The sequence below is a fragment of the Euleptes europaea genome, chromosome 3, assembly GCF_029931775.1.
Source record: "Euleptes europaea isolate rEulEur1 chromosome 3, rEulEur1.hap1, whole genome shotgun sequence".
Classification (NCBI taxonomy): Eukaryota; Metazoa; Chordata; class Lepidosauria; order Squamata; family Sphaerodactylidae; genus Euleptes; species Euleptes europaea.
The window spans coordinates 56,407,759-56,431,976 of NC_079314.1; positions in this window are offsets into that span (position 1 = coordinate 56,407,759).

A 24,218-nucleotide genomic window follows, 5' to 3' on the forward strand; every position below is an offset into this window, starting at 1 on the left:
GAAAAGGGGAAAGCCCATATCTCGGGACCCCCTGACCCAATGTTTACAAAACTTGGGGGGTCTCTTAAGAAGGCTTGTCTGAAGCTATGCTGAATGTTTGGGGGTTGCACCCCCCAAAATGCGCCCCCTGCAGCCACAGAAAGAGAAAAAGGGGGAGCCCATATTTCTGCCCCCACTGAATCCATCTTTACAAAACTTGGGGGGTCTCTTAAGAAGGCTTGTCTGAAGCTATGCTGAAAGTATGGGGGCTGCACCCCAAAAAAAGCACCCCCTGCAGCCACGGAAATGGAAAAGGGAGGGGAGGGAAAAGAGGTGGAGCTCATATCTCGGGACCCCCTGACCCAATGTTTACAAAACTTGGGGGGTCGCTTAAGAAGGCTCGTCTGAAGCTCTGCTGAAAGTTTGGGGTTTCTACCCCCAAAAATGCACCCCCTGCAGCCACGGAAAGGAGCGAATGTGCACACCCACCCCCCACGAAGATTTATCTCTCTTTCTCTCCCCGGCCGGGCTGTGCAGCAGCTGATTCCTCCAGTACTCAATCCTGACTGACTGGCCAGAAGAAGACCCAGCTTGGCCACCGATTGGCCGGGGGAGAATGCTGCTTACTGACGGTTATGCTGCTGCACCCCAAATTTGCCGAATTTATTCATGAACTCCCGAACTTGCTGAATTCGGCTCCCCCGTTTTCCCACCATTTTTGAGTTCGGTTCGTCCCGAACTAAAAACCGCCGAATCAGGGGAAATTCGGCTGTTTTTCGGTTTGGGCCGAACCGAATCGACAGCCCTACCTTTCAGATCCTGGACTGCCACTCTTAACCACTATACCACACTGGTTCATCTACCATTGACCCATCTACCATTTGGGAGCTTTGGTAATAATACGACCATTTGGGATATGTGGATTCCAAACAAAAAACACTGGACACATGTGGGATAATTTTTGTATTTGAATTTTTTTGCAAATGGATATAGAAAAGTCCCATTTTCAGCGGGGATATTCAAACCCCCACTAGTTTGGCTCACATTCTGTTATCTGATAGCAGGGAGATGTAGTTTCATTGATCTGTTCAGCTGTTTGAGCCTGTTCATTGGGTCACTTTTTATGCACTCAAACAGTGCAGTATAGTGCAAACAGTAGTTCTCCTCCCATGTCATTTAATTACCTGACACAACTATCCATGACTGTGGGGGAGAAGCAATTTCACTTACTCTGCAGATGCCAAAGTGCCCACAAGGTGTGGAAATGAAACTCCACCTCTACCCACAGCTACTGTGCGGTTGCAAAAATGTTCAGTAGTTGGTCAAAAGGTGACCAGATCCAAGGTTCAGCTTACATGTGATATTGGCTGTTGAGCATTATACATTCGCCTGTAAAATATAGGGCTGTCAAAAAAAAAATTCGGTACAGTTCGGATTCGGCCGAATTTGGCCCTTGTGGGTTTGGTACGTGCCGAAGTCCGAACTCCCCCGCTTCGGATCCCCGGTAATTCGGGGGATCCGGAGTTCGGGGGAAAATTCGGCCCCAGCGCGCCTTCAGAGGGATTCCCTGAAGGCGCGCGGGGGCCCTTTAAACTGATCTGAGCCTCCCAGCTGGGAGGCGCAGATCAGTTTAAAGGGCAGCCCGCCCCCCTTCAGCGGGCTCCGCTGGAGAGGCTCGGGCTGTCCTTTAAACTGATTTGTGCCTCCCGGCCGGGAGGCGCAAGTCAGTTTAAAGGGCAGCCCGCCCCCCTTCAGTGGGCTCCGCTGGAGAGGCTCGGGCTGTCATTTAAACTGACCTGTGCCTCCCAGCCAGGAGGCGCATATCAGTTTAAAGGGCAGCCCGCCCCCCTTCAGCGGGCTCCGCTGGAGAGGCTCGGGCTGTTCTTTAAACTGATCTGCGCCTCCTGGCCGGGAGGAACAGATCAGTTTAAAGGACAGCCCGAGCCTCTCCAGCGGAGCCCGCTGAAAGGTGCGGGCTGCCCTTTAAACTGACCTGCGCCTCCCAGGTGGGAGGCTCAGATCAGTTTAAAGGGCAGCCCGAGCCTCTCCAGCAGAGCCCGCTGAAGGGGGGCGGGCTGCCCTTTAAACTGATGTGCTCCTCCCGGCCGGGAGGCACAGGTCAGTTTAAAGGGCAGCCCGCGCCTCTCCAGCGGAGCCCGCTGAAGGGGGGCGGGCTGCCCTTTAAACTGACCTGCGCCTCCCAGCTGGGAGGCTCAGATCAGTTTAAAGGGAAGCCCGCGCCTTTCAGCGGGCTCCCCTGAAGGGATGCCGAATTTGCCGAATTTATTTGCGAACTCCCGAACTCGCTGAATTCGCCCCCCCCCCGGTTGCCCGCCAGTTTTGAGTTCGGATCCGTCCGAACAGAAAATCACCGAATCAGGGGAAATTTGGTTGATTTTCAGTTCGGACCGAACCGAATTGACAGCCCTAGTAAAATATATTCACTGTGAAATTCCCAGCATCCCTCATTTTCAGACTTTTCTAGGATTCAGGATGTTCCGGCCTATATGAATGTCAATTTTCTATCTATTATGGAGCCATTGTAAAAATTTTAATCCCATCATCACTAAGTAGGACTGCAGCCCAAAGCATACTTACCTAGCAATATGCTCCTCTGAATTCACTGAGTATTATTTCTGTATAAAGAGGCATAGGTCTGAGCTGAGTGTCAGAGAATGAGGCCCAGACATGGTTAGATATAGATAACCTAAAGTTCAGTGCATTTTTCTTTCTGGACACGAAGATCAAATTATGTGATAACCTGAACAACAATAGTGCTAAAGTTATAGAACTATAAGTTCATCATAAAATGAGAAAGTGCTGTAGATTCATCAAGAGACAAGATTCCGAGGGGGGGGGGATCCTTGTGATGCTTGGATCTTATAACAAATGCTTTCTTTACATATCTCCATAGTCATCTTTTACATTCCTCCCCATTCCAATCCAAAGATGGTCATTTCATGACAACAAGCATCGTGTGACAACAGTTCCGCCAGCACATCTAGTCATCCACAGTGATTATTTCTGCCCATTTACATAACAGGGCTGTTACTCAGAGAACATTAAAGCCCTCATTGAAGAGTTTAAATGAAAACTGTACTCTAGAATCTACTTTAAAAAAAGACAGAAAAGCTCCTGGTATCCAACAGGAACTTTTATGATGCTGTGAAAATGGGCTGAAGTCCCACAAATGGACCCTGATGACAAGAGGAACATGTGGCATGACATTATCATCTCATGTTAGAGCAATGATTTGGATCATTTAAGTAATGAAACACAAGCCTGGGGTAATTGAAAGTGCAGTATCTTTAATGGAATGCGGTATGGACAAAGGAAAGGAACAAATCAAGCTCAGGCTCCTGTAGTATGGAAAAGATCTTCCATTAAAAATGCAGGAGAATGTGTAAATAATACCCTCCAATCATTATAAAAGTGTCAATACCCCAACAGCCCAGGCTTCTGAAATACAGAGCGCCCCTTGACTTTTTGTTTTTACAATATTTTAAAACAAAATTACCAGATTCATTGGAAACCTTGGGCTCTTTGTAATAGTTATTATAAATAGCCAGCTCCTTTATTTTCCATTAGGAAGCTACATCACCTGAGCCAGTATCAAGTGCCCATGTTATAAAGGATCTCAGTGGTAAATCAGAGAGGTAATACCTGCCTAGGACCTTATAAAACTTGAGTTTATGGCACCATGGCTTGAGGGTCTCCAGACTCATGAACACAGTAAAAAAACTATGCTTTACTACTAGAAAGGTCAACCATAGAATTCATCAGACTCCTTTAGAGTTTATTATAACTTCAGATTTTAGTTTGGAAATGTACATAAACCTTGGAAACACTGTATCCTGTTAATGTTATGAGCTGAACCTACAGCTCTGCTCAACAAAGCTGTTTTAGCCAGGAGTCCTTGCATGAGGTGCTGCTGTAGATAAACCAGGGCATCATTTCAGGGTAGTGGGAGGTGGTGGAATGAAGTAGTTCAGTAGCTTAGTAGAATGCACTACTTAGAAAGGCCATTTTTAGATATGTTCAAAGATGAACTGTGGACAGCTACACTATTTTTGGCATTATGATCATCCCCCCTTCCAACCTTAAAGTGGACGGTCACCACTGTGATAATGAAAACAGCAAAACCAGGGCACCCATAGATAAGGTAGGCATTTCTATGCATTCTACCTATGCTGGTAGGCCACAATATTTGATTCTGTGAGTGATGAAGCCTCAGTATGTCCCATTAGGTAAAAAGTCGATAGCAGATGAGAGGCATATAAGAGAGGAATGAAGGGATCTTTTCAAGCCTGTGACAGTATATTGTTTCCTGGAAAGGATGATTCTGTGGAGTGGGGTGAAATATTCAAAACTGAATCCTTGTGCTTCCGCCCCCCCACCGCATTTTATGTATTTATATATTGTAAAGTTTGTCTTGGTACATATGCTCCTGAGGCAGCTCCCAGCAATCTATTAAAACAATCTCAAATACTCATACAATATTGAAAATGAACCAGCATAGACTAGAGCAAAGCCCCTCAACCTTATTAAGCCTGCAGGCACCTGTGGAATTCTGACACAGAATGGTGAGTACAACCACAAAATGTCAGGGAGTGACTCTAATAGTAACTTTTCAACAGATCAGGTAGAATCTCTGTTACACAGCATGCCTTTAAAATGAATATATTGCTTGCCTATACAGTGAAGATCCTTGTGCTGTGGCAGTTGTTGCTGAAACAACTATTTAAAAATCTGCACACCCAATCAAACTTCCAATGGCCAATCAAAAGCCCTGTGGGTCAAAAGCTCCATCTGGCCCTGCACACTTTGTAAAACTATCTGGATTCTCTGGTTAGTCCAAAGTTATTTAGAATCTTCTTCTTCTTCCTCCTCCTCCTCCTCTTCCTCTTCCTCCTCCTCCTCCTCCATTCAAGATTTAATTGCCTTTTTTCAATGGTTTTGCTGGGCCGTATGCTAAGGATCCCTTTTTTAGACTGGCTGTGTCTCTGCCCTCTTCAGTAAGTGGACTCCTTGAAAGAACTCTTTCTAAAAAAACTTGGCAGATGCCAGGAAAGGTGTTGGTAGGTGCCATGGCTAAATTAAATTTTTAAAGTTAAATTGGAGAGTTAAATTGTGGAACTCTGACCCAGGATGTGGTGATGGCTGCCAATTTGGAAGGCTTTAAGAAGGGAGTTGACACGTTCATGGATGAGAGGGCTATCATGGCTACTAGTAAAAATAGATACTAGTCATGATGCATACCTACCCTCTCCAGGATCAGAGGAGTATGCGTATTATATTAGGTGCTTTGGAACACAGGCAGGATAATGCTACTGCAGTTGTCTTGCTTGTGGGCTCCCTAGAGGCACCTGGTTGGCCACTGTGTGAACAGACTGCTAGACCTGATGGACCTTGGTCTGATCCAGCATGGCCTTTCTTATGTTCACAGGCACTATGTTGGAAACCCTGAAAATAAAACAACATAGACTTCTGCTTGTTCCTAGGGTTGAAAATAAGAGCAAATAAATGAGGAAATAACTATCTGAAGGTTTTCCTACATTTCAGTCCATGCTTTCATGTACTGTGGTGGAAAGTTGGGAAAAGATGACTTAGTGGGACATATTTTATGGAAGCTCCCACTAAACCTTGCACCCATCTCTAAAAAGAGCAGAATAGAAGCTTCAATGCTGAACTATAAATGAGACATAAAGAAATATTGAGTTGAATCCGAGCAGTCTTTTTTACACACTCACATAATCATTCCCTTTAGTCTAGCTCCATTGCACATGCCTTTAATCTGTGCAGGTCCCTTGATTTCCAGCATGGCATTTTTGGTAGCCAAGGTGACTCTCTCCTCCCATTTTTGCCAGTGGAAAAACTAGCTGAATCCAACACATTATTCTATCTATTGCACTTTTATCTCATCATTCTACCCATAAGCTCAGGGCAACATACATGTTTTTCCCTCCCCTGTTTTATCCTCACGACAACCATGTGGGAGGTAAGGCAGAGAGGGTGTGACTACCTCAAGGCTGTCCGGTGAGCTTCCATGGGAGGCTGGAGAGATGAACCTGAGTTTTTATAACCTAATCCAACACTCTCACCCACTGTACCACACCGATACTCATCTTTCATTAACACTGAACTGGAATATTGTGGGGGACTGGAATTGTTTGTGTGTGTGTTTGTCTCTCATTCTGTGTATACACATACTGATAAAAATTATCTCTGCCTTCCCAGGGGGGGAAAGTAACTTTTTTTAAAAAGTAACTTTTTTTTTCAGTGTGAAAAGTACAGGACAAACATTACTTATCACTTTTAAACATAGAAAATGTTTGCCCTTAACATTACTTGTCAGCTCATTTGAACTGCCAACTGGAAATTAATTTGTTAATCTCCCCAGAAATATGTTTCTGCCTTGTAGCTAGCTGTAGAAACATGCAGAGCTTTCCAGGGTAAAAACAAATTAGGAAGCAAACAGGGTTGTGTTTTTTAAATTTCCCATTACTCTATCAGCAGCTTGTTGAATACCTTAAAACTTCATTCTTTCCCCCCTGCATCCTTCATTGGGCCAATATCTCAAGATGGTCACCCTCTTAAAAGGACAGGGAGCTATTATGCCAGATTTAATGCAAGCAGTATAGTTTATGCAAGCTTCCACTTGCCAGTTTCACCTAAGAATTAACAAGCACTATGTAGGAAAATTTATCTTTCTCAGAGAAAGGGGGAGGGGATTCGGACCAACCTCATAGTGCCTCAGCAGTGATGAGTTTTTCAACAATTTTACCAGCTGGCCACTCCAATCTGTTATGCTGTTGTTTTATAATGTGTACCATCTTCATATTAGAAAGAATGGGAAAGCAACAAGCGTTATAAACCCAGTCCTGCAAAAATACACAGCACCCAGAGAGGGACTGGCCCTTTAACTATCAGGAAATTATACTGGTGGGCTGTTATCCTAGAGGGCCACTGGTGTCAAAGAGCAAGCAAAGCCAAGCTCCATCAACTCTGCCAGTGCCTCTGTGCTCCTTGGTTCAGATCCCTCAGTGGCAATGGCAACCAGTAGCACTTCACCAAATACTTCCTCCCACACTGCCATTGGTTTGTGACATGAAGCATTGTAGAATTAGACAGGAAGCACAGCAGATTCAGTATGGACAAAAGGAAATCCTTCTTTACACAATAAGTGATCAACATGTGGAATTCCCTGCCAGAGGATGTAGTGATGGCCACAGGCTTAGATGGATTTAAGGGGAGATTGAACAGATTTATAGGTCTTTCAGTGGTTACTAGGCATGGTGACAAAATGGAACGTCCACATTCAGATCCCAGTGCCAGGAGGCAATGTCAGGTGAGGCCTCTGCTTCTTTGCCCTTTTGTTTGCCTTTCTGAGTAACTGGTTGACCACTGTGTGAGACAGGATGCTGGACTAGATGGGCCACTGGTCTGATCCAGCAGGACTCTTCTTATGTACTTATGATGAGCCTAGTGGTGGCTGTGGCATTGCCTTCCAGCACACAGGGGCCATTCAGCTTGGCTTGCTCCAGTACCATTTAACTTCCCCATCCACTCCTGAAAGCACCAAGTTTGCTATAGAAGCATCCTATCTGATGCACATGCAGGCACTCTCAGCCACACACTTTGTATGGGCCAGTAATGTCGCTCAGATAGACCTGCCAAAAACCATATCAATTTTTGCTGTTCTTTGCATTTTCAGGAAACTTTCCAGATCATGGAACTCCCATGGCACTCCATAATGAGCGGGGAAAACCCATGTTAGAAACTTGGATTTTTGAATGGAAACAGTGTGCTTACAACATTTGGTAACAACTTCATCCTGTAATAATCTGGTAAGAGTCCTGGAAATGCAAAGAAGAGCAGAAATGGATATAGTCTTTGACAAGTCTTTTCGATTATTGCCTTAAGGAACAAGAAATAAGAAAAAAAATACCATAAAATAGTAGATTATAGGAAGTAGAATACTGACTATTGAGTAATATAGCAATTATCTTCTTTATGTCCAAACTATAGAAAAATGTATGTCTGCTAGTTTACCCAGAATGTATGTCTCCTGAATTACAGTGTCATCCTAAACAGAGTGACATCATTCTAAGTCCAATGAAGTCAAATGGGCTTTGACGGGTGCTAACTCTGTTTAGGGTGTCACTGACAATTCAGTAAATATGAATTCCTACTGCATCAAAATGCAGCTACAAAACCCTGAGGCCACCATCCAGCTGAATTAGATGTGCTTAAGTTCATTGCTGAATTTGGATCAGAGTGTTTAAAATCTAAGTTGGATCAGCAGCCTCTCAGAGCTTCCTGCCAAATTTCTGGAACAACAAAATCTTAATACTGTTGCAAATGAATACTGACAGCTCCTATACATACTGAAAGATTATAGATGCCGTATACGTTTAGAAGACACTATAGAGTTTCCCCAGAGGTAAACCATTAGCAGTTTGAATGGTTCAGTGACTGCCATCTTCACTGATATGCAGAACCAGAAGGGATTAACATGAGTAAATTGAAGAAAACGGATCTAATTATTGATGGGCATGAATTGTTAATATTTCCTGACACAAGCCTGGTGCCAGTCCATCATAATCCACTCAACATTTTCATTAAAAACACACACACAGGTGAGGTTATTATTTTTAGCAGTTTTGCTTCCTACTTCTTTTATATAAATGCAGCTTCCTTGTAGGAATGGTATTCAATTGCTGTTCTACTGAGATGGATCCTGAATAGGAAAAACACCTTGCAATTTACCATTTAATTGTTTTGGGAGTGCTTAATTTTTCCTACTTCCTACTGCCAGGTTCTTTGGTATAGGATGGGGGAAAATATTAATTTTGCATAGTGTCTGCTATGCTATGCATAGTGTATGTTCCCCCCTTCTATTTAATCAAATTTGTCAACTTTAATGACTTTTAATCAATACAGCACTACGCTAAGGAAAATCCTTGCTAGGAGGATGTCTACTCTAAGCCATTATAACAGAAGAACTACCAGACTGTTACATTGTACCTGTTCTTTACAGTCTCCTAGTTTATAAAGTCTTTTCCATTCTTAGATATTTGATTAAAAACCAACAATGCAAATTGAGCAAATTGGCTTCAGAGGAAAAACAAATTTTATCAAGGTAAAGTTGCATATAGAAGAAGAGGAGGAGGAGGAGTTGTTTTTTTATATATGCAGACTTTCTCTACCACTTAAAGAAGAATCAACCTGGCTTACAGTCACCTTCATCCCCCGCCCCCACAATGGACACCCTGTGAGGCAGGTGGGCAGAGTGAGTGTGACTTGCCCAGAGTCATCCAGCTGGCTTGATGTGTAGGGAAACCAACCTGGTTCACCAGATTAGTGTCCACCGCTCATGTGGAGGAGTGGGGAATCAAACCAGGTTTTCCAGATTAGAGTCCACCGCTCCAAACCACCACTCATAACCACTACACCATTCTGGCTCTGAAATGAACTCTGCTGCTATTATCTTCTTAGTGGTGTGAACAGGGGAATCTTTACAAGAGGAGAAAATGGAAGCAATGAGACGAAAGACAACAGAATAGAACTAGGCAATGAACTATTGATTATTGTACTCAGGAGGGACTTTATGTAAACTATGCTAAATCTAAAACAATGCTCTCTTTTTTTTTTTCCAAAAAGGCCCTGTCTTAGACAGAAGAATTGGACTGTTAAGCAGCAGGAATAGAACAGGTGGCTCATTTTAAATACCTAGGGGTTATGTTTAGCTATAATCTCACTTGGAAAGCCCATGTTCACTCAGCTACTGAAATTGCTAGTGGCAATACAAATGCTCTTTTAAGGTTTTTCTATTCAAATGGAGGTCAGTATGTACCTGCAGCTATCGAGGCTTTTAATGTCAAAATAATTCCTCAGAACTTGTTTGGAGCAGGCATTTGGATAAACGGAGTTTCGGAGTTCCTGGACCATATACTACCTCATTTCCTGCGCAGGATGGCAGGAGTGCCTAGCTGTCTAGAAAGAACTGCCCTTCCAGTGGATTCCAAAGGAGAGTTACACCAGTCTAAGCCCATTCATTTATTTTGAGATTGATGCTTCTGTTTTCAGTGCCTAATGCTCAGGTGGGGCTTTTGTATCTTGTGAAGGAAGATAATTTAGAAGTTCTTGGGAGAGATGTGTAATTAATAGAGTTGAGTCTCTTGGCCTTTTCCTTGCTATCCTTAGGAATATGGATTACCAAGAAGCATCATGGATGATCAGGATAAGGGTGGTTGCTCTTGATCATGTCCATACATTAAGTCGGGCAAGGGATGTATGCTCCATTTCTGCATCAGGGATTCCTCCCTCTTTGACCCTTCCCTCCTATTTGAAATTCCTTACAACACCAAGCCATGGGCATGTTTCTATGCTCTCCAGATTGAATGTCCTAGTGTCTGCAGAAATAGGAAGATGATTTGCTAAAATACCATTTGCAGAACGTTTCTGTGATTTTGCATCTGGTGCATTAGAGACTGTACACCATGTTTTGCTTTTTTGTGACCATTGGTCTGCTTTCAGAGCCCTCTGGATTTTTCTTATTTAGTCTAGATATTAGCTCCCTGTCGAGACCTGGGTGGTGTAATTATTAGCAGATCCTGATCCAGAAATAACCCAGTCTGTTGCAAAATATCTGACAATAGTGATCTCCCTAAAATGTTGTAAAAATGAGTACTATTTTGTTGATTTTATGAAAAATTGCATAAGCCCATTATATTTTGTTTTCTAATGAGTTGTATATTTTATACATTTTGACCTGGTATCTTGGTTTCTTTTGGTTCTGTCATGTTATATGGGTTTGTCTGTATTGACCTGTTGTGATTTTTTGGTTTTATGCTCAAGGCCTTTGGTCATGCAAACTTAATAATAAAGGAAAGGAACTAGACAATGGTTTCTGGAATATTAGCAGCAAATAGAGAGACTGGAAGACTGTGTGGGCAGAAACTGCAGAGGGTGAGAGAGAAGACTGAGAATATTCCTGGGAGACTGTGGGGACAGAAGTGTTCCATGACCTTGCAACGTCTTTTCCAGCTGTGTAACCAGTAGTGATGTCACCATGTTGCAGGGCATTCCAGAAATCCTAGAGCAGTTCCCCTGCCCTTAGCAGGCACTTGGCAAGTCTAGCAGCAAAAGACAATTCATCTGCAGCTGGTGTTTTCTTTCCAATGTCGTCTTCTTTGCCTTCCGTTACTCCTGTTCTGGTTGCTACTGGTAATCTGGGAACAAGTGGAGTAATTTTAGGTGGGGGACAGATATGCTAGAAATAGTCTTCCCACCACAATTTAGTGATTTGCTTGGAAACACTCAATGCATTAGCATTGTGGAAACCAAGTGAAAAACAAACCTCAGTGCTTGAATGAGAGGCCACAAGAATCTCCATGTAAGCCATCTTGAGTTCTCTAAAAGGAAAGGCAGGATTATAGTATAGCCAAATATGTTCTATTTTGGTGAACCAACCAAACATAACAAGAATACATGCTACCTGATATTTTCCCAATATTTACAGTCATCATTTTCTGTGAATAAGGCATTGCACATATTGTCCGGTTTCAGCAAGAATGGATGGAACACTTGATTTTTGAGGGTACATATCCATGCATACTTAAACTATATGTACAGGGGAAAGTATACCACCTGTTCATACAAAATGATGACCACACATATTGGGGGAATTGTGAGTGGCACATGTTCCTTTTATGCATGATTGGTGTTTCAAAATCCAGTGTCTGAAAAAGGCTTGCACAGTAAGGCAATGTGTTTCACTGAACATGTAAAGTTCTGCATTTAGGTAGGAATAATCAAATGCATAATTATAGGATGAGGGAGACTTGTCTGAGCAGTACTGTGCGTGAAAAGGATTTTGGGGTCTTAGTAGACCAAACACTGAATATGAGTCAGCAGTATGATGCAGTAGCTAAAAAGGCAAATGCGATATTGGGCTGTATCAAGAGAAGTATAGTGTCCACATCACGCAAAGTAATGGTATCGCTTTACTTTGTTCTGATTAGACTTCACCTGGAGTACTGTGTTCAGTTTGGGGCACCACAATTTAAGAAAGAGGTAGGCAAACTGGAATGTGTCCAGAGGAGGGCAACAAAGATGGTGAGGGATCTGGAGACCAAGTCCTATGAGGAAAGGTTGAAGGAGCTGGGTATGTTTAGCCTGAAGAGTAGAAGACTGAGAGGGGATATGATAACCATCTTCAAATATTTGAAGGACGGCCATATAGAGGAGGGTGCCGAGTTGTTTTCTGTTGCCCCAGAAGGTTGGACCAGAACCAACGGGTTGAAATTAAATCAAAAGAGTTTGTGTCTAGACATTAGGAAGAATTTTCTAACAGTAATGTGGTTCTTCAGTGGGACAGGCTTCCTTGGGAGGTGGTAAGCTCTCCTTCCCTGGAGGTTTTAAAGCAGAGGCTAGATGGCCATCTGTCATCAATGCTGATTCCATTACACCTTAGGCAGTTCATGAGAGGGAGGGCAACAGCCATCTTCTGGACATGGAGTAGGGCTCACTGGCGGTGTGGGGGGAGATAGTTGTGAATTTCCTACGTTATACAGGGGGTTGGACTAGATGGCCCTGGTGGTCCCTTCCAACTCTATGATTCTATGATTCTATGTGTCAATATGAATATAGTGGTGGGGAGATGCTGGTGATGGGGAGATGCTGCTTGGCTTGTCTCTCACTGGAGTTTTCACTGAAGGCAACTTTGCACTATATCACCGAATCTCACATCCCCTCATTAACACTTCAGCAATAACTCAAATGATACATTATGTCAAAAATATTTCAATTAACCTCTTTTCACTGTGGTTTGACACAACACATTCTGTCCTCTCTTGAGGCATGGCACGGTGCTTTTTACAAGTCATAGTGTACCACTAATGTGCCCTCAGATACCAGTTGGATATAATGGGACAGAGCTTGTTTCATTTGAACTGGCTGGCAAGCAGCCCAAATGAATGAGCTATGACTATATGTTTATAGAGGAAACAGCTGCACTAATACCATTTGGAGGCTGTTGAGACTTCATAGTTGCCGTGTTAGTCCATATGGAACAAATGACTAAAGTATAGTTATTATTAGCAACAGAACCCTACAAGTTTCATCTTTAAGTAACCATATTCAGAAAAAGAGCTCACAAAATGATGCAGTATTTCAACATTACAAATGAACACACAGTAAAGTCTTTTAAATTCTATATCCCATTGCACATTATTTACCTTTTTTCTACCTTTCTTTTTCCTTTTGTCTCTCAAAAACACCTTCCTTTATTTTACTCGTTGAATGATGAAAGTAGTGAGGCTGCCTTTACTCATCCATCTACTTATTTCCTTGGGCTGTCTGCAAGCTGTACATTGACTTCCATGTGACCTCAGCCAGCCACTTTGTCCAACTTTGGAGCCACTCTGACCAACTTTGGAGAGTATCTTTTTAAAAGCTTTCATTACCTTGCACAGGTGTAAATTTAATCTATGATGTTTTATATTTCTGTTTAAACCAAGGTTACTGTTGAATATAGAGAAAGATAAACTGTACCTTTTAGATTTAATAGAGATTGACAGCTAGAGTTTATAATTATCTGGTTGTTGGTGGCTTAACTTTGAAGACAGAATGCCTAAAAAGAACTTGTGAAATGTTGAATACAAATATATCATCCCTGGGTGTCTCCTTTTCTTTGAATGGTATAGGGCTTCCTGTTAATGACTTTAAACATTTCAAAATAACAATTGCAGAAACCTTTGAAAACAAATTAAGATCTCTAGATAAACATTTAGAAATAAATGAGAAAAAAACAGGAGATATTGAGATATTTGAACCAAGTTAAAATTTGGCAAATACCAATTAACCAATTAATATCCAAAGTTGAAACACTCAATTCTAACAGTTTATTTCTAAGGAAAGTTACTCCAGTCTAAGCCCATTCATTTCAATGTACTGTAGGAAAAATGTACTGTAGGTACTGTTTTTCTGCAAACCTGGGCACTTTTCAGGTTTGTACAAGGTTCTGTCTTGCCCTTTCACAGATCCATTCACTGGATTTAAGTATCCACATATTTGGCCAACTTCACTATTAGAATATAAGATAATATCAGAAAACAGTAATATGTAATGAAACAAACATTTAAGTCCACAGACCCATAATTACACTTATTTTTCAGCACTCGTAACACTTATTAAAGACAAGATATGTTCTTGATATCTAATCAGTTTACAAAACGCATAAAGAAAATTTCAATAGAACTGATGTCTTACACAGATCATAATCCTATAGCTCTTACGTTAAACTTCAGTAGGGAAAAATATTTTATATGGTGTTTTGATAATTTCAATAATCTGCGAATCTTCAGGGTGATTTAAATGAATTTTTCTCTATTAATAATAATTTTGATGCTTCTTTGGTGGCTGTATGGGAGGCTGGTAAAGCCTTTTTCAGGGAGATAGCGATTAGCACTTTTGCTTACCTCTGAAAAAAGAGAAAAAAAGAAAGACAATTTTACTTTGAGAGATTAAAAGAGCTTGAATTGAAGCAAAAGAATGGCCATAATCCCCCAACCTATAAGGATTTAGCAAATGTGAAGAGAGCCTTAGAGTAATTTGAGATTGCGAGATTGGGAGAATTAACAAAAAAAGTCATATACACACCAAAACTATTTTTAACTCGGAAACAAAGCAAATAGATTTCTTGCATATAAATTGAATAAAAGAAAGGGAAGGAGCATAATTTCTGTTATTAAAGATAAGAATAGCAATACGGAAACTCAAATGGAACAAATCCTTCATTGCCAACACATTTCAGGCTACTGAACAGAAGATTGCATATGCGGACATCACCGCATGGCCAGTGCAGAAATCCAATAGATTACATACTCAGAAGCAGAAGATGGAGAAGATATATCGTCCCTGCTAAAACAAGACTGGGAACTGATTGTAAAACAGACTAAGAATATAAAAAATTAGAATAAATCTGAAGAAATACACCAAAACATTCATCGTTCCAAATTACAATCTAAATAACATTCTTGAAGAGTTTAAAGATCATGTAAAGAACAGATTTGCATGAGCTAAAGTGAATAGGAACCAGATGAACTATGCATTGAAACCCATAAATTGCTAGGTCTTAGCAACTCTGCCTGGTTGATGAGGGAGGGCTTTATTCTTCTCTGTTTCCCTCTTAATGTATGTTTACTGTTTTATATTTGCCACATTATACATGTTTACTTTACTTTATTCTAATCATTTGTTAATCTTCAGGAGCTGATTTAAAAAAAAACATTTTTTTTTATGATGATGATGAACCAGAAATGTTATAAGAAATGAAAAGCCTTGATGGATAACTGATGAAACTCTTAAAATTGCTAAACATAGACAAGAAGCAAATGTAAAAGGTGACAGAAATAGAATCAGACGTCTAAATGCTGCATTCAGTGACTTTTATGTAGAGACAAAGAGAGCTATTATAATAACCAGTGCAAAGAAATAGAAAAGAACAACAACAGAAAGACAAGAGATCTATTCTATAAGAGCCAAGAAATCAAAGGGATATTTAAGGCATGGTTAGGCATCTTGAAAGATCAACTTGGAAATACATTAACTGGACAGGACGAAATAAAGAAACGACGGAAACAATACATTGAAGAAATATATAAAAGAGTTGAAAGGATGGTAGATTCCTTCAAAGAAGAATCTTTTGAAGAAGAACCTGCAATTTTAGAAAGTGAATGAAAGTTGCACTGAGAGCAATTGGGAGAGTAGATGGGATATCAATAGAACTATTTCAAGCCACAGAAACAGAGTCCATCAAAATCTTAACAAGAATATGCCAACAAATACAGGAAACAAAACAATGGCCCACAGACTGGAAACGCTCACTGTACATTCCGATTCCGAAAAAAGGAGATGTCAAAGACTGCAGCATCTATGGGACCATTACATTAATTTCTCATGCAAGTAAAGCAGTGCTCAAAATCTTACAACAAAGGTTGTTACCATATGCAGAATGAGAAATGCTAGATGTTCAAGCTGGATTCAGAAAAGAAAAAAGCACTAGAGATCATATTGCAAATTTATGTTGCTTACTGGATAATTTCAGAAGAAAATCAGCTTGTGTTTCATAGATTTCAGCAAAGCTTTTGACTGTGTGGATCATGAAAAGCTATGGCTGGTTTTAAAAGAAATGGGTGTACCACAATAGCTAATTTTTTTTTTTTGAGGCACAACTTATACTCCGGACAAGTGGCTACTGTTAAGACAGAATATGGAGAAACAGAATGGTTTCCAATTAGCAGGCAAGACTGTATTTTATCTCCCTATCTCTTAAATATGCATAACATATAAGAAAAGATGGATGAGATTTAGATGAGGGTGGAGTGAAAACTGGTGGAAGGAAAATTAACAAATTCAGATATACAGATGACACCACAGTACTGGCAGAAATTAGTGAAGACTTGAAACAACTATCGATGTAGGTTGAAGCAGAAAGTTCCAAAGCAAGATTGCATCTGAAAATCAACAGGACAAAAGTAATGACTACAGAGGAATTACATAACTTTTAGGTTGAGGATGAATCAATTGAAATTGTTAAAGATTTTGTATTCCTCATGTCAATCATTTTAAAAAGGCAGACTGCAACCAAGAAATCAGAAGGAGATTGAGAATGGGAAGGACATCAATGAAAGACCTAGGAAAAGATCTGTAAGTATAAGGAGCTGTCACTGGTGACCAAGATCATGATAATTCATACCATAGTATTCCCCATTCCTATATAAGGGCGTGGAAGTTGAACAGTGAAGAAAACTAACCAGGAGAGAGTTGATTTCTTTGAAATGTGGTGTTGGAGAGAGTTCAGCTGACAAAAAGACAAATCAGTAGATTATAGATCAAATTAAGCCTGAACTCTCCTTAGAAGCTAAAATGACCAACCTGAAACTATCATACCTTGGTCACATTATGGGAAGACAGGAATCATTAGAAATAATAATGCTAGAAAAAGTTGAAGGAAGCAGGAAAATAGGAAAACCCAGCATGAGATGGATTGTCTCAATAAAGGAAGCCATGGCCCTCACAGTTTGCAAGACCTGAGCAAGGTTTTGGAGATCATTAGTTCATAGGGTCATCATAAGTTGCCAGTGACTTGGTGGCAGTTAACACAAGCAGACACACATCAGGCCACTGCATACCCTATTCAGCTTTCAATAAATGTTCAATCCATTTTCCTTAAAGGAAAAAGAAAATAAGAAAAAAATACTTGGGGAGGAGCTATCTTTTGGTAAGTGCACATTAAAATGATAATTAAGTTAAAATATATCTTGATTACAATAGCACAACTCCATTAAACCTAATTCCATTAAACCTAATATTAACACAGGTTCAGTGGTAAGCCAGAAAAAGAGTTCCTATATTTGATGTGCAAGACACAGATGCTTTCATTTTTATCCCCACTTTCTCACTTTGATGAAGAGGACAAGGGGACAAAAAGAAGTCAGCTGTGTTTTTTAGCAGCAGCACCTTTGATGACAGCCTCGGTGTCAAGATCAGATCCATTAATCTATCCTAATCCATGAGTCACTGTCAGATGTCCTACTGTTCTGCACAACTAGACAGGACTCTGCAGTGATAAAAAAAGATGTTTGTTGTGATCAACAGATTTTTTTTCTTTAAAAAAAGCTTATGACAATGGGACTGTGTTCCTCTGTCCCTTCACTTCTACAGTTTAGATCGAGAGGATCGTTGTAAAACAAAAACATTAAATTCATGATAGTCTTGAAGAAATGGGTGTTATAAAATGTCACCATTAGTTTAGCTCACTATTGTTTTGACCTGCTATGTTTATGTTGATACATGATACAGTGGTACTTTTTCTTTCATTCATTCATGAAGAAGTTTGAATTAGCAGACACAATACAATTGGAGTAGTATTCATCATGAGTACTAACGTAGGTTTAGTACTGCTGTTTACATGTTATGGTTGTTTGATAGGTGCCAATTGTTCCTCAGATTGCATACATATTTTTAAGGTAGTGAACTATAATCTATTCACGTGAATCAGTGACATGACAAAGAGATGGTCTCCATAGCCCAGCTAACTTCTATCACTTCCTCACTCATCACAACAGTGATTCATGGGAGTCCACCTATGCTCTATGAACATATGCCCTGTGTGATCAGATAATTGACCAAATTTCTAAAGACTTTTGGCCCAAATCATTGAACCAACGGCCATTTCTGTGCATCTTGGTAGCTAAGGATGTTCCTGAATGTTCTCAAGGGCATCCAGACTAACAAAACCTATTCATAAAGATAATTCACAGTGGGTAGCCGTGTTAGTCTGTCTGCAGTAGTAGAAAAGAGCAAGAGTCCAGTAGCACCTTAAAGACTAACAAAAATATTTTCTGGCAGGGTATGAGCTTTCGTGAGCCACAGCTCACTTCTTCAGGATGAAGAAGTGAGCTGTGGCTCAGGATGAAGAAGTGAGCTGTGGCTCACGAAAGCTCATACCCTGCCAGAAAATATTTTTGTTAGTCTTTAAGGTGCTACTGGACTCTTGCTCTTTTCTAATAAAAGCTATGATACCTTTGTGTCATCAGCCAGCCATCTTCTCCCCATCTCCTTCTGCAAGGGAATATTAGCGAGAGCAGGGGTCCCCAACCTTTGTCCGTTTTCAGGTACATTTGGAATTCTAACATGGCATTGTGGGCCCCGTGGCGCAGAGTGGTAAGCTGCAGTACTGCAGTCCAAGCTCTGCTCACGACCTGAGTTCAATCCTGACGGAAGCTGGTTTCAGGTAGCCGGCTCAAGGTTGATTCAGCCTTCCATCCTTCCGAGGTCAGTAAAATGAGTAACCAGTTTGCTGGGGGTAAAGGGAAGATGACTGGGGAAGGCACTGGCAAACCACCCCGCAAACAAAGTCGGCCTAGTAAACGTCGGGATGTGACGTCACCCCATTGGTCAGGAATGACCCCGTGCTTGCATAGGGGACCTTTAACTTTTTATTGTGGGCACAGCAACAAAATGTATGCCACAGCATTGCTGCTGCAGGAGGTGGAGCCAGCCCCAAAATGATTGCCACAGCTTAATTTCAGTAACACAGTGCAGGTGCTTGGGTTGTGGTGGCAGCAGCTGACAAAGCGACATTCTAAAAAAATCTGCACAGCCAATCAGATCTTCAGTCAATCAGAAGCCGTGTTGGACAAAAGCCCTACCTGGCCCCACCCACTTCCTAAAAACACTTGGTGGGCGCCAGAAAAGGTGTTGGTGGGTGCCATGCCACATTTTGGATCCCTGAGCTAGAGTAAAAAAGGTAACCTGATCTGGAAGCAAGTCTGAGCTTTTAGAGGGTTAGGGGCTTAGCTTATAATAACAGACTATAAATTTCAAATGCAAGGGATTGATTTCCAAACTTCTTTCTGAAATTTGCCCCCATCACCACTGAAATACCTGATGGGCAGGTAGCAGTGTTTGGGATAGGAAAGTCAGTTAATTGCAGGGACTTCATGGTTGGCAGGAAAACAATTTCTGTGAACAAAAATTTAACTGGGGAACAAAATGACCCCAGAAGACTATGCATTTTGCCATTGTGGTACTTTTTTACTCCAGACCATGTAACATCTTTGTGTGTAAAGTGCCATCAAGTCACAGCCAACTTGTGGCAACACTGTAGGGTTTTCAAGGCAAGTGATTAAGCAGAGGTGGTTTGCCATTGCCTTCTTCTGCAAAGTCTTCCTTGGTGGTCTCCCATCCAATACCCAGCTTAGCTTCCAAGATCTGCAGTTTATCAGCAGTTTATCAGACTGCCATGGTAAAATATGAATTGTGCCTTGGATGCTATGGATGGTGAGAGGAAGAGAGGCCAAGGGGATGCTGGGAACTTAACATTGCACATGTGTAATTGAATGAACCCGTCAAATATGCTTTATCTTCTCTTTTATGAAACTTTATAATTTGCAATTGTTGCTCTAAAAATTCAGAAAGGACCCTCCTCAGTTCGCTTTTCCAGCAACTCTAGGGAGAATGATTGGCACCCTGGCTGTTTGTGAAGGCAAAAAAGTTGGAGGCTTCCTCAGTGGACTGTTCCCTGTGTTACCTTCAGTACAGTCAATTTTCAACACTTCACTGACAATTTGAAGGCATAGGTCCAGAAGTAATGAGGGAGTGAGGGAAACTAAAAAATAAAAACCCTTCAGGTCACCTTTAAGCACTGCACACTAATGAACGGTTAAGTTAGCCAACTGAAAATAAAACCAATAATTTTGACAAAACTCACCACTCATGTTGCAGAACAGGGCTGAATTGCTGCCATAAATCAGGGGAACACATCTGTCTCTGACTGCAGTGCAAAGCAGACCCTCTAATTTAGTGGGTTTAAAAAAGAAGAGACGCATACATAAGTTTCTGGATCAGTTCATGGGGATATCAAAGAAACCTTCTGTTGCTGAGAAGAATAGATGAAAATGTCAAAAAAATGCCTTTAAAAAGCATTCAAGAAGTGTGGTCCTATTAAAGCCTGATTATATGTGTGAAGAAATAGAGAATGAAGAAGCATGAACTCCACAAACTTTTTCTTTCACTACTTTTCTAATGGTTTTCAGTCTGTGTTAACAATAAAGTCCTCAAAAATGATACCCTAAACATTTATTGTAGATGAGCTTCTGCAGACAATGGCCTTCCCCAGATACGGTAGGACACATCTTCTGTTTGCCACATCAGATCCAATACATATGCTAACCTTGCCTCAGAAAACTGCCAGTAACAGTATTTCCATACAGTTTTTCATACAACCTCATTGAAATATAGTACTGAATTTTACCTGAAGCAAAATTTGGAGGTTCTAACTGCAAAATCTGAGAAATGTTGTGAAAACTGTGACTTCAGGTAAACCTAGTGAAATTTATCAATGGTTATAAACATGGGCATTTGCACAAGGGTAATATCATTTTGCCATATTTCTTAATCAAGTGTTCTGTAACTGAAAAAAAATAAAGGCTACAACTAGCTTGGCCACAAGGAATGATTCAGCAAAAATGGTAATCGAAGAAAAATTACAGAGTTTTCTGTTTTCAGTGATGAAATTGTAGGTAATGTTGTATCATAAACATATGTAAAGAATTATAATTGTGCCACACCCACACAATTCTGTTATCCAGATATTTATACATTTTGCTGTGAGAAAGAAATACAGTTCAGTTATTGAAGCAGAAAAAGATACGCTTCTTATGCTTTGATACACACATGCTGTATGGAGTAGTATATGAGGTATCTGAGTGTAATTCAAGCTGCAGGAGCTGAGGCACTCGGCACAGGTCAGATCAGGCTGATGGTCAGAAGTCTGAGTAAGCACTCTAATGTGAAAGTGCCAGTGTGGCAGAAGGACTGGGTGGACCCACTTCAGGCCAGGACCTTGGGGGCATTGGCCAGGATATCCCCTTTGCACAAGGAGTAAGAGACCCTGCCAGGGTCTTACAGGACAAGATGTCCCAGTTGAGCATGTCTGGCCTGATGGGAAAGGGATACTGGCCTCAGCAGACCTGGGTGGAGGAGTGTGCCCTTAGAAATGAGGGGATCAGAGTGGGCCTCAAGGAGCTCGGGAACTAAGCTCAGGAGGAGGGGGCAGCTACTAGGGCAAGCAATATTGCCGTGATATGGCACATGTGGGTGTGGCCAGTTGAGGAAGCAGGAATTGCCCCTCTATAAAAGAGTCTGGGTAGAGACAACCACAGCCCTGCAGTGCTAATAAAGGAGTGAACTGAACGGTGAGTTTAGGTTGTGTGCTGTTTTCCTCATTATGGATTATTTCCCACTGCCCAGCCTGCTACAATCATTTACCCTCCTGGTGTGTTGGGAGACTCCAAGCCCCGCAATGAGAAGATCAGATAGAAACTCTGATGTCTGGATGAGCAGTCCAAACTAGGGCTGTTGGAAAAATTTTTTGGTAAAGTTCGGCTTCGCCAAAATTCAGCCCTTTTTAATTCGGGCCGTGCCAAAGTCCAAACTCCCCCGCTTTGGATCTGCGAAATTCGGCGTGAGATCCGGAGTTCGGGGGAAAATTCCCCCCCCCCCGCGGGCCTTCACGGGGCTTCCATGAAGGTGAGCGGGGGGGAACAGATCTGTGCCTTCCAGCTGGGAGGTGCAGATCTGTTTAAAGGGCCCCCCGCGTGCCTTCAGGGAAGCCCTGTGAAGGCGCGGGGGGGTCTTTAAAGGCGGGAAAAGGCAGGTTCGGGAAGCATGGCTGTTTCAGCACTTGAAAAAGTGTGCATGGAGGGGAACAAGAGCACTGTGATGTGGGCCCATGTTTGATCAGCAATGTAGAGGAGGGGGAAAGAAGAAATTGAAGGAACTGAAACTTATAGCAAAACACATGTACATGGTACTGTTAGGGCTGCCAACCTCCAGATGGTGGCTGGAGATCTCCCACTATTACAACTGATCTCCAGGTGGTATAAATCAGTTCTCCTGGAGAAAATGGCCGCTTTGGCAATTGGACTCTATGGCATTGAAGTTTCCCCCCTCCAAACCCTGCCCTCCTCAGACACCCCCGAAATCTCCAGGTATTTCCCAACCTAAAGCTGGCAACCCTAGGGACTGTGCACAAAATTCAATTTTTTAAAAAATGGATGTATTTTCTCAGAAATACCACCAGACAATCTGGAAATCCAAAGTATGGAGAAGAATTTGGATGCGGAGAATATCAGAAGCATCCCTGAAAGAAACACAACCATGAAACATGTTCAGATTTTTTCTCAAAAGGCCTAAGACAGGAGCAAACTTTTAATAATGAATTTCTTGGACTGTTCGTAGCATTTGAAATTTCTTTGTGGCACTCAAACTATAGGAAGAAAAGCTGGAAGTAAAATCAACCTAGAGATAATACTGTCTGAGCAGTTCAAAAATCTGCTATATGCTCCAAGAATGATCTTAACAAAACAAAAAAAAGCAATCAGGTTGAATGTTATCACAGATAGACTTCCAGTTATCTGATGAAATTAATCATGGAAGGACATTTTCTTTCCAAGATGTCGAATAGAACCAATACCAAAGGTCATGTCAAGCAAACACCTTCTATCAAAAGGAGATTAAGAAGAGGGTAAGTGAAAATCTACCAAGCACAAGAGATGTTTCATCTTCCTGGAAATCCAGGTGGAGTAATGCATAAGGCTAAAATTCTCTTTCAGACCACTCTAAAATTCCTTCTAGCAAATCAAATACAGCAGAATTCAGGTTGCTGGGACAGCTGTGTTCCACAGCTCCTAGGTGTAGTAGGAATCAATTCCATGAAGATGTGGAACCATAGAAACGGTTCCAGAGCTCTTCAGTTATATTGTGACTTCTTGTAATTCAGTGCTCCTCCATATTGTATATCAGGAAGGAAGCTAAATTTCCTGCAGCTCTCAGATAATCTTTTTTCTCTCCCCCCCCCAAAAAAAAACCCCAGAAAAAAAACCCTAAAGAAAACATGTGCTCTGACTCACCCGAAGGGCCCTCGTTTGCTGGCCTGGGCTTAGAGGTGCAGTTGAGCCATTGCGGCTGAGGCAGGTGATGGGAGTCCGTGCAGGCAAGGCCTGGGAGCTCTGCGGAGTTGCTGGGCCCAGGCTGGAACACCCAGAAAATGGTAGGGGCACACAGCAGCCGTGCAGGAGCCTGGATTGCCGTTCACTACTATCTACATGTCTCAGTTGCATGCTCACTTTCTGTTGGGGGGAGTACATTAATTAAGGGTAACAGAACAGGGTTTGTGGGATTCCAGTAGCCAGCCCAGGGGGCATTCAACAAAGAGGCACTAGGCCTGCTGAAAACCTTTTAAAGAGATATACATACAGTAAAGACAAAAATATAACAGTGATGGCACATCTACACATAAGTGTCTATAAATATGCAATGATTTCCCCTCTAATAAAAGCTTTACAAGCATCCCATTCAATAGGATGAGTACTAGCTGTTTCTGGAATTATATTAAAATATTCTGATAACTCAGCCATCATCTGATTTTTAAAAGTCTCATAATTACAAAGAGAAACATTCAGACATCATAAACCAGATGATCTAACTCAGTCTGGAAAGTGAAGGACTAATGTTTTGGGGTATCAGAGAAGCTGAAACAAAAAAGTAGTCTAACTGAAAACAATTATGATGCATAGAAGAAATAGAAGTATAATCTCTGTCCATTGGGTGCAATATATGTCAAGTAAGATGCTAGAGTTCCCTACAGCACTGTCCATTCAAAATTA